Genomic DNA, 9,753 nt, shown 5'->3' with positions numbered 1-9,753 from the left:
CTGCCGCTAAACAGTTAGGAATCAGTTCTACTCCCTGATGTACTTCAAACTACCCAGATATCTAGCAGTAGACCTACTTTCTGCCCACACTTTCGCTGAAGTGCTGAAAGCTAAATATTGTGAAATAAATGTAACGAGATGTTACTCGTGAGAACCTTTTGATACTAAGCTGTGAACATTTCAGCTGAAAAACGATAAAAATAAAGAAGACCGCTGCTACCTCCCACAGCAGTCACCCAGACTTTTCCTGAGTGTTCCCCAAACCCCAAGAAAGGCTCTTCAGGGATACAGTATTCTAAAGTGAGAGGGTGGCTCCCAACCTGGTGCCTCCCTCAAGGAGTTCTTGACTACAACAGCCCCAGCCAATGGAAAGGAGGCTTGCCACATGTGACTTTGTGAACTACTTGGCTCATTTTCCTAGCAGTACCAAAACTTCCTATGCAATGCTGTCCATTTCAACAGAAGAATGTCATTACTTCACTGTTTCTGATCTCAGTGCCAAGGATTTTGCAAAAGGGATAAGTTACACCCTTCCTATGATTTTTTTTTTAACCGGGAGATGCCAGGGAGTGAAACTGAAGACTTCGGCATGCAAATGATGTGTTCAGCTTCTGAGCCAAAGCACTCTCCCGGGGGCATTTGGGGAAATAACCCTGCCACTGAGGTACTAAGTCAGGGCAGGGGCCAGCAACCTTTTTCAGCTGTGGGCCAGTCCACCGTCCCTCACACCATGTGGTGGGCCGGACTATACTTTGGGGGGGGGCGAATGAATGAATTCCTATGCCCCACAAATAGCCCAGAGATGCATGAGGCGTTCACAAAGTAAAGGAAGGATTGAACTCTGATTAATAAGAATACACACAGAGACTTGAACCAACAAGACTCTGGGAAGGGTGCGTATAATATTCTCTCTGTCTGTGTCTCTCTACCCCTCAGCCCAGGTCATTTTATTCACAAAAGAACTTTTTACAGAGAGTTTGTAAGAACCAATCAGATTTCTTCTGAGCATTTCAACAAACCCCACTTGGGAACAAGTTTTTTTTTTAATAAATGTTTATTAAGATTTTACAAAACATAAACTTGACAAACATCAAACAAACACATATATCAAAACAAAAAAAGAAAATAAACACATAGTAAGAAAAAAAAGAAGAAGAAAAAAATCCACTTTTAAATTTCATAGTTCCATATCCCTCTTTCCTGACCTCCTCACATCTCCCTTTTTTGTGTTCCTCTTTATTCCATCAAGTTCAGCAAATTCTGATCCTCTTTCAAACTTCATTTATAATTATATATTCCAACTTATTATGTCTCTAATTTCCCTTTCTAATTCTTTTTGCATACCTCTTTTAACCATGTCACAAATGCCATATTACCTTTACATCCCACATCATTTTAACATTCAAACATTTTACAATATTTCTGCAGATAATCTTTGAACTTTTTCCAATCCTCTTTCATCGACTCTTCTCCCAGGTCTCGGATTCTGCCGGTCATTTCTGCCATCTCCATATAGTCTATCACTTGCATCTGCCATTCTTCCACGGTGGGCAAATCTTGTGTCTTCCAATATTTGGCGAGAAGTATTCTTGCTGCTGTTGTTGCATACATAAAAAATGTTCTGTCTTTCTTTGGCACCAATTGGCCGACTATGCCCAAAAGAAAGGCCTCTGGTTTCTTAAGAAAGGTAAATTTAAATACCTTCTTCAGTTCATTATAAATCATTACCCAGTAAGCCTTAACCTTTGGGCACGTCCACCAAAGATGAAAGAATGTTCCCTCAGCCCCACTTGGGAACAAGTTAAACTAATTAAGCACACATATTTCTGGGGTAAACAAAAAACAGAACTACAAAGGAGGACATTTGGCAACCCCGGGAGGTGATTAAACAAGCAATACATATGATAAGAAGGATGGCCAGGAGGATAGCGATCATTATCACCTTCATGTGAGATCTGTTTCCTGGCCCTAAGATTAACATCCTAAGAATAACATATCAGAAAACTACATCAAAGAAACTTGCCCACTATCTTTGATGACCCAGGATGCCTGCCTGTCTACGCAACTGGGCTGTGTACGTGACTTGTGAAGAGAGAGAAATGGGCAGTAGAGAAAATGGCCAGAGATGCAGAGGGTTGTGGGATTTGATCAGAAATTATTGTCAATGTATCAAACCCAGTCAACACAATGCATCCATCGTGGACACAATGGCTTGATGCATATTTTATAATTCCTCATAGTAATCCCAACTGACCCCACACTCTGGATATTTGCACTCCTACAGATGCATTTTAAATAAAAGCACACATTCTACTCATGTAAAAACATCAGGCTGGCCCCACAAGTAACCCAGAGATGCATTTTAAATAAAAGGACACATTCTACCCATGTAAAAACACATTGATTCCTGGACCGTCCGAGGGCCGGATTGAGAAGCTGATTGGTCTGCATCCGGGCCCCGGGCCTTAGGTTGCCTACCCCTGTACTAAGACGGTACATCATATAAAGCAACACTGAACTCCTGGAAAAAATTCTGGAGGACTGTATTTTCAGGCCAAGTTCTATGTAACTTTATGTAAATAATAGCCAAGGTGAAACCTGAATGGAAATTAGGGGGGCTGTCCTAACAGTGCACACACAGAGAGAGAGTGCTTTATTGTGGTCCATAGACCAAAAGGGGGAACAAATGCAGTCAAAGGGAGCCATGGGTGACACTGGTGGAGAGTCAGTGACAGCACAACATTTAGAATAGCTACTTTAGAGGCCAGTGCTCCTGTACCTTTAATAGATGAGTGGAAGAGAGAATTGCAGCAGGTACAGAGTGCACAACTATTCTCCATTGAACACCCTAATGACATTCACTACTGGCATCCAGGTTTTGAATTGTTCTTAGTGCTGGGGTGGGGGCAGTGAGAGGTTCTGTTTTTGCCTTGCTGAATACATAGCAAGTAAGGGAGTACCCAGCACGTGTTGCTGGGTGGTGCTGTTCCACATGCTTTGTTCTTCCCTAGCGTTCTATGGCTCACCTTGTTGCTGGTCTGTTGCGTTCTTGCAAAGAGCAGGTGTGTGTTGTCAGTCTCACTGGCGGATCCTGTTAAAGGTCTTCTTGCCCCCATAAGGGTGGTTATGTATGAAAAATATGTCGGGATGCCTCTGAAGATGGTTTGGAAACTTCAACTAGTGCAGAATTCAGCGGGCAGGTTGCTCACCGGAGCAAGGCAGTTTGAGAATATTACACTGATCCTGGCCTGACTGCACTGATTGACAATTTGTTTGCAGGACCAATTCAAAGAGCTGATTTTGACCTATTATTAGAGTACTTAGATCCACAAACTGAGGGCCTTCTGGAGGTACCCTCACTGCAAAAAGTGAGATTATAGGGAACCAGGCAGAGGGCCTTCTTAGTGGTGGCACCCACCCTGTGGAACACCCTGCCATAAGATGTCAAAGAAATAAACAAGTATCTGAGTTTTAGAAGACATCTGAAGGCAGCCCTGTTTAGGGAAGTTTTTAATGTTTGATGTTTTCTTGTGTTTTTAGTATTCTGTTGGAAGCCGCCCAGAGTGGCTGGGGAAACCCAGCCAGATGGGCAGGGTATAAATAAGAAATTGTTATTATAAATTATTAAATAAACCATAAGGAGTTAATATGGAATTTGATAGTAGCTGCTTGCATGCTCATTGTACAAAAATGGAAAAATAGGTCACCACCAAGAGTTAAAGAATGGGCAACAAACATTTGGGAGGTAGCAGTACACGTACAAATGTGGTATAAATGTGGGTGAATATACGTAAGTTTTTCTGTGTGGTAAAATATTAAGTATAACATAATTATAATATCAGTTACAGATAGGTAGCCGTGTTGGTCTGCCATAGTCAAAACAAAAAATTTTTTTCCTTCCAGTAGCACCTTAAAGACCAACTAAGTTAGTTCTTGGTATGAGCTTTCGTGTGCATGCACACTTCTTCAGATACACTGAAACAGAAGTTGCCAGATCCTTCTATATAGTGTTTTACTACAAAGGAATTTCAGAAATAGACTGGAAAGAGAAGCTGCTGAATTGCAACTCATTACCAAACTTAAAACCATGGAGAGACCTGGTCTGAACAAAGACATTGGATTCTTATCTCATTATACATGACAAAGCCATTTTTCACCTTCTCACCCCTTGCTTTTTCCTGTAAGACCTATTGCAGTCGTTAAGAGTCGTCAACAGGCTCATCACAGCTATCTGCCAATCACCCATTCCCACCACCCTTCTGAGTAATACCCCTCCCCACCTTCTCACTATATAGAAGGATCTGGCAACTTCTGTTTCAGTGTATCTGAAGAAGTGTGCATGCACACGAAAGCTCATACCAAGAACTAACTTAGTTGGTCTTTAAGGTGCTACTGGAAGGAAAAAATTTTTTTGTTATAATTATAATATGAACATTTATTAAATGTGTGTATTTTGCTATCTTATGTTACACACTATATCTATATATGAGATTTAATAAAGTTTGTTAATTCTTTTTTTAAAAAATAAACAATGGCTTTTATAATGCAGTAACTGTGTTGCAACTCAGTTATCATAAAAGCCATTGCTTCATTTTATACTTGCATGCAAGTATATTTTCTCTGTGGCTGGAAGGCTGGAAGCTAGTGAGCAAACAGAGGAGTATATCTGAAATCTGGTATATGGACTTGCAAGCTGATACTTGACTCTTAAAAAAGATCTGATAGGAGCAACCTTCTCAGGCCCAAGTATTTCATTAAAGAGATAGGAACTGCTTTGAGACTAAGGATTTTATCATGAACTGTGCATTTCAATGTAGGATGATCTACATTTATTCCCAGAATATATTTTAAGGAAATGAACTACAGTATTCTAAACAGCTTGGGGAAGTTTAAGATGACAGAGGAACTGCTTTGAGCCTACAATGGGCCTGAGTTGGACACTTCAGTGGCAGATTTGGGAGAGGTGGCAGATTAAGGTCCTAGCTCACCTCCTTTCTCCTGTCCTGACTGGCAACCTGACATCGGAGGCACCAGGGCCTTCTTTTTCCACCTCTCAGGTGGGAGCCATTGCCATTCTAAAAAAACAAGGAAGGCATTCATGGAGAGTTCTGGCACCTCTTTTTCTGGAAAAATAGCACTGGGAGGCACACACTGTCAGGCAGAGCCTTAAAGGAACAGCGACTGAGGGAAGGAAAACACTGGACAATGGAGGCAGTAGGATGGACTGATGGAGGGGAGGGGAGGCTGGGAAAAAGAGGAGAGTCACTAGGTAGGATCAGTCTGCAAATCTCTTTGAACTCAATAGGATTTACCAGAGTAAACATGCATAGGATTGGGCTGTATTATTAACTAACTAACTAACTAACTAACTAACTAACTAACTAACTAACTAACTAACTTTGTATATTGCCCTTAGTCCTCAGATATCAGGGTGCTTCATAATATAAAATCGCCTTGAAGTGGTAGTTCAGACTCAAACATCAAAACAATTGTTTAAAAACAATAAACTATCCACAGAAAATGGAACAATAAAACAAACAGATATCCCAAAATGTATTATTTAAATACATTATTTCCTTCTCCCCCCCCTTTGTCTAAAAGCTTATTTGCCATTTGCCAACCTCCCTGTTTTTATTCTGCTTTTGCCCAAATAAAAAACAAAACACCGCTTGCGCAGCTAAGGAGCTAATTTGTTATATATGGAACTCTGACTGAAAATCAGGTCATCTGCAAATGTTTTAGCAGCATCAGGTTTCCAAATGTAAGGTGCTATGTGCCAGACATCTTCCCTTTTCACTAGCGATACCAAGAATAAATATGTGTTCATCTGGTTGATTCTATTTAGAGAGGAAGTAGTATTTCATGAGTCGCAGAGACAATGCTTCTTATATGATATGACATCATATAGTACATTATTGTAGGGAGGGATGTTAGCTTTGTGGTAGAGCACATGTTTGGTATGTAGAATGTCCCAGGTTCAAGGCCTGGCAGCTCCAGTTTAAGGATCAGGTAGTTATGAGGTGAAATATCTCTTCCCAAGAGACTTGAGAGCTGCTGACCTTCACAGAAGATCACACTAGGCAGCTGGACAAATAGGTAGCTGGAAGGAAGTTGTAGGCAAGCACAGATCTGTTCCTTCAGAAGAAGTGCAACCCTTCCCAGATCATCCTTCTAATCCAGATCATTCTCCTAATCCCAGAAGTGAGAATGGCTTTGAAGGAACAGGTTGTCCAAAACAGCTTGTCCAAATCACCTCTATCTCTACCTCAAAATAATGACCCGCCTCCAGCCCATCACTGCTTCCAGGCACCAACAGCCTCTCCTGATTCATATGAGCATAGAGCTGTGTGTCATCAAAATGCTCCCAATGGCTTCATATAGTCAACGTAGTCATGTGATCAATGACAATGACTACAGTAGTCTTGTGACCTCTGCACTGGCAGCCAATCTACCACTCCTGGCTATCACACCAGATACAAAGCAGAGACAGGGCATCTACTACAATTGTTTTAACTGAAGATCTGAGTAGCCCACATCTGCCACCTGAGGCAACCACCTCACCTCGCTTCCCTGGATGCGACCTCAATTACATGAATGCACCAATTGTGCATGTTTTTGTTCTGTGAATAGCAGTCAAAGGAGCAGCCTTCTCCTTGCCATGGTCCCTACAAAAATTCCAATGGAGCTTCCCTTGAAATGCAAATAAGCAGCTTCAGCAGGAGACTTTTGTCATGGCAGAGAAAGTGTTAAACCTCTCCTCACCCAGCAGCTTCCCCATAGTTCTTATTTACATCATAAAAAAAACCCAACTTGCTTGTTAATTCCATACAAGCAATTTGCTTGGTTGCTAGGTTTCTAAGGTGACCCATGTCAGGACAGAAGTGCACAGGAGAAAATCAGCCCCCAGTGAGGATATTGGGAAATTACACACATCCTCATCAGAAGGAGGGGGGATTTAGTTAAGGGATGGGAACCTGTGGCTTTCTAGCTATTGCTGGAACCTCAGCTCCCAATCTCCTGAGCCTGAGTTGCAGTCCAACAACATAAGGAGGACCACAGTTTCCCCACACAAAGTCGAGCTCTTTTCCTGTCCCCAATGAGCATTCCTAATGTATGGCAAACGCCATGCTTTCTCAAGATAAGGAGCCATACTTCAGCAAGGACTCAGACATGCTGTGGTTGGTGTGGGCTGAATAGAGGAAATGAATGAACACGAGTGATTTTTTTACATTCTCAAGAAAGTATGAAGAAAGTGCACAAACTGACAGCGTTTGGGGACTGTTCACATTAGGTGATCACTGTCAGCGGCAGAGGAAGCCTCGTGGGCGCCTGGGGAGGCACGCCCAGGGGTGGGGCAAGCTGCCCATAGGGGCGGGACACACCATGGGGCCTCGGGAGTCTGCCTGCCTCCTCCCACTCAGCCGCTCTACAGCTGGGGGGGGGAGGCAGTGGGCAGAGAGATGCGTGGCTCGGGAGCGCTGCAAGCCCCGCAGTGAGTGCCAATTGGCATTTTGTCACCCCCTCACTGGTGACACTCAGGGTGGGCTGCACCCACCGCACCCCCTTTCCTCTGCCCATGATCAGTGTATCATGAATTCACATTCTCAGACACCCAAGTGGAATAAAATGGGAAGCCTTTTGTGAGCGGAATAATTAAGTTCAATATTGTGAGTGGAGTTTTTTCCTGGTTAACATGCAGAAACCTTGTAGGTGCTACAAGGTGCTAGGCGGCTAACAGATTGAGGTTGAATCCTGGCAAGACAGAAGTACTGTTTCGGGGGGACAGGAGGTGGGCAGGTGTGGAGGACTCCCTGGTCCTGAATGGGGTAACTGTGCCCCTGAAGGACCAGGTGTGCAGCCTGGGAGTCATTTTGGACTCACAGCTGTCCATGGAGGCGCAGGTCAATTCTGTGTCCAGGGCAGTTGTTTATCAGCTCTATCTGGTATGCAGGCTGAGACCCTACCTGCCAGCGAACTGTCTCACCAGAGTGGTGCATGCTCTAGTTATCTCTCGTATGGACTACTGCAATGCGCTCTATGTGGGGCTACCTTTGAAGGTGACCCAGAAACTACAACTAATCCAGAATGCGGCAGCTAGACTGGTGACTGGGGGCGGCCAAAGAGACCACATAACACCGGTCTTGAAAGACCTACACTGGCTCCCAGTACATTTCCAGGCACAATTCAAAGTGTTGGTGCTGACCTTTAAAGCCCTAAACGGCCTCGGTCCAGTATACCTGAAGGAGTGTCTCCACCCCCATCGTTCTGCCCGGACACTGAGGTCCAGCGCCGAGGGCCTTCTGGCGATTCCCTCACTGCGAGAAACCAAGTTACAGGGAACCAGGCAGAGGGCCTTCTCACCCTAGTGGCACCCACCCTGTGAAATGCCCTCCCACCAGATGTCAAAGAAAAAAACAACTACCAGACTTTTAGACGACATCTGAAGGCAGCCCTGTTTAGGGAAGCTTTTAATGTTTGACGCACTATTGTATTTTAATATTTTGTTGGAAGCCACCCACAGTGGGCGGGGTATAAATAAATTAGTAGTAGTAGTAGTAGTAGTAGTAGTAGTAGTAGTATTACAAGGTCTGGATATGGTTAGAGCCTGGATGGGAGAGGGCTTGGAATCTCTATGTACCCTGTTTTTTGTTAAATGTTAGAAAGATTGAAATATACAAATAAATGTGGATGCTGCAGAGGACATTTATTCAGCACTGTCCCCTTTGCATTCTGTTGGAGAACGGTCCAACTTTGGGACTTGGATGGTTTGAGTATGATGTTGATATATAAATAAATAGCAGCAACAGCATTCATATAGTTAATTTCAAAATTTCAAAGTGGAAGGTTCCTGCAGCTGTTCCTCTAAGGAAATATGTAGACATCTTTTGCCTCAGCTAGAGTAGCAGTTAGGGACATGGGTGGTGCTGTGGTCTAAACCACTGAGCCTAGGGCTTGCCGATCAGAAGGTCGGTGGTTCGAATCCCCGCAACAGGGTGCGCTCCCGTTGCTCGGTCCCTGCTCCTGCCAACCTAGCAGTTCGAAAGCACATCAAAGTGCAAGTAGATAAATAGGTACCGCTCTGGTGGGAAGGTAAACGGTGTTTCCGTGCGCTGCTGTGGTTTGCCAGAAGCGACTTACGTCATGCTGTCCACATGACCCGGAAAAACTGTCTGCGGACAAACGCCTGCTGCCTCGGCCAGTAAAGCAAGATGAGTGCCGCAACCCCAGAGTCATTCACGACTGGACTTAACTGTCAGGGGTCCTTTACCTTTCAGAGCAGCAGCTGACCAAGACAACTCTTCTTGCAGAGAAGAGGTGTAGCTATTTTATACTACACCTATACTCAGTATTATCAAATGTGTTGCACTGCACACCCATCCTCTTAAATTTGCAATTGATTTGTGTTACACCTAATCATCATCTAGCAGAATACATCACTCTGTGTTGCAACAGCAGCCCAAGAGTGTGGGAAAGGAAAATCATCTGTGGGTTTGAGAAACTATGGCACTCCCCACCCACACATACACACCAGGCTTTATATCTCTGGACTTATCTTATGTCCCAGGGTGTTGCCTGGAGAATGTGTTTTGTTGCAAAGAGTATGTTCTGTAGGCTGGCACAAGTGAAAGATACCTGCCTCTTGACCAATCTCCACCCCATATACCATCAGAGGCACCATAAATCCCTTCCCACATACATAGCTCTGCATGTGTCAGGAGCAGGTCAGCAATAAATCACATGGTGTCCGTGACC

This window comes from Podarcis raffonei, chromosome 1 (genome assembly GCF_027172205.1).
Source record: "Podarcis raffonei isolate rPodRaf1 chromosome 1, rPodRaf1.pri, whole genome shotgun sequence".
In the NCBI taxonomy this organism is placed as follows: domain Eukaryota; kingdom Metazoa; phylum Chordata; class Lepidosauria; order Squamata; family Lacertidae; genus Podarcis; species Podarcis raffonei.
Note: the sequence above shows the minus strand (reverse complement) of the source record.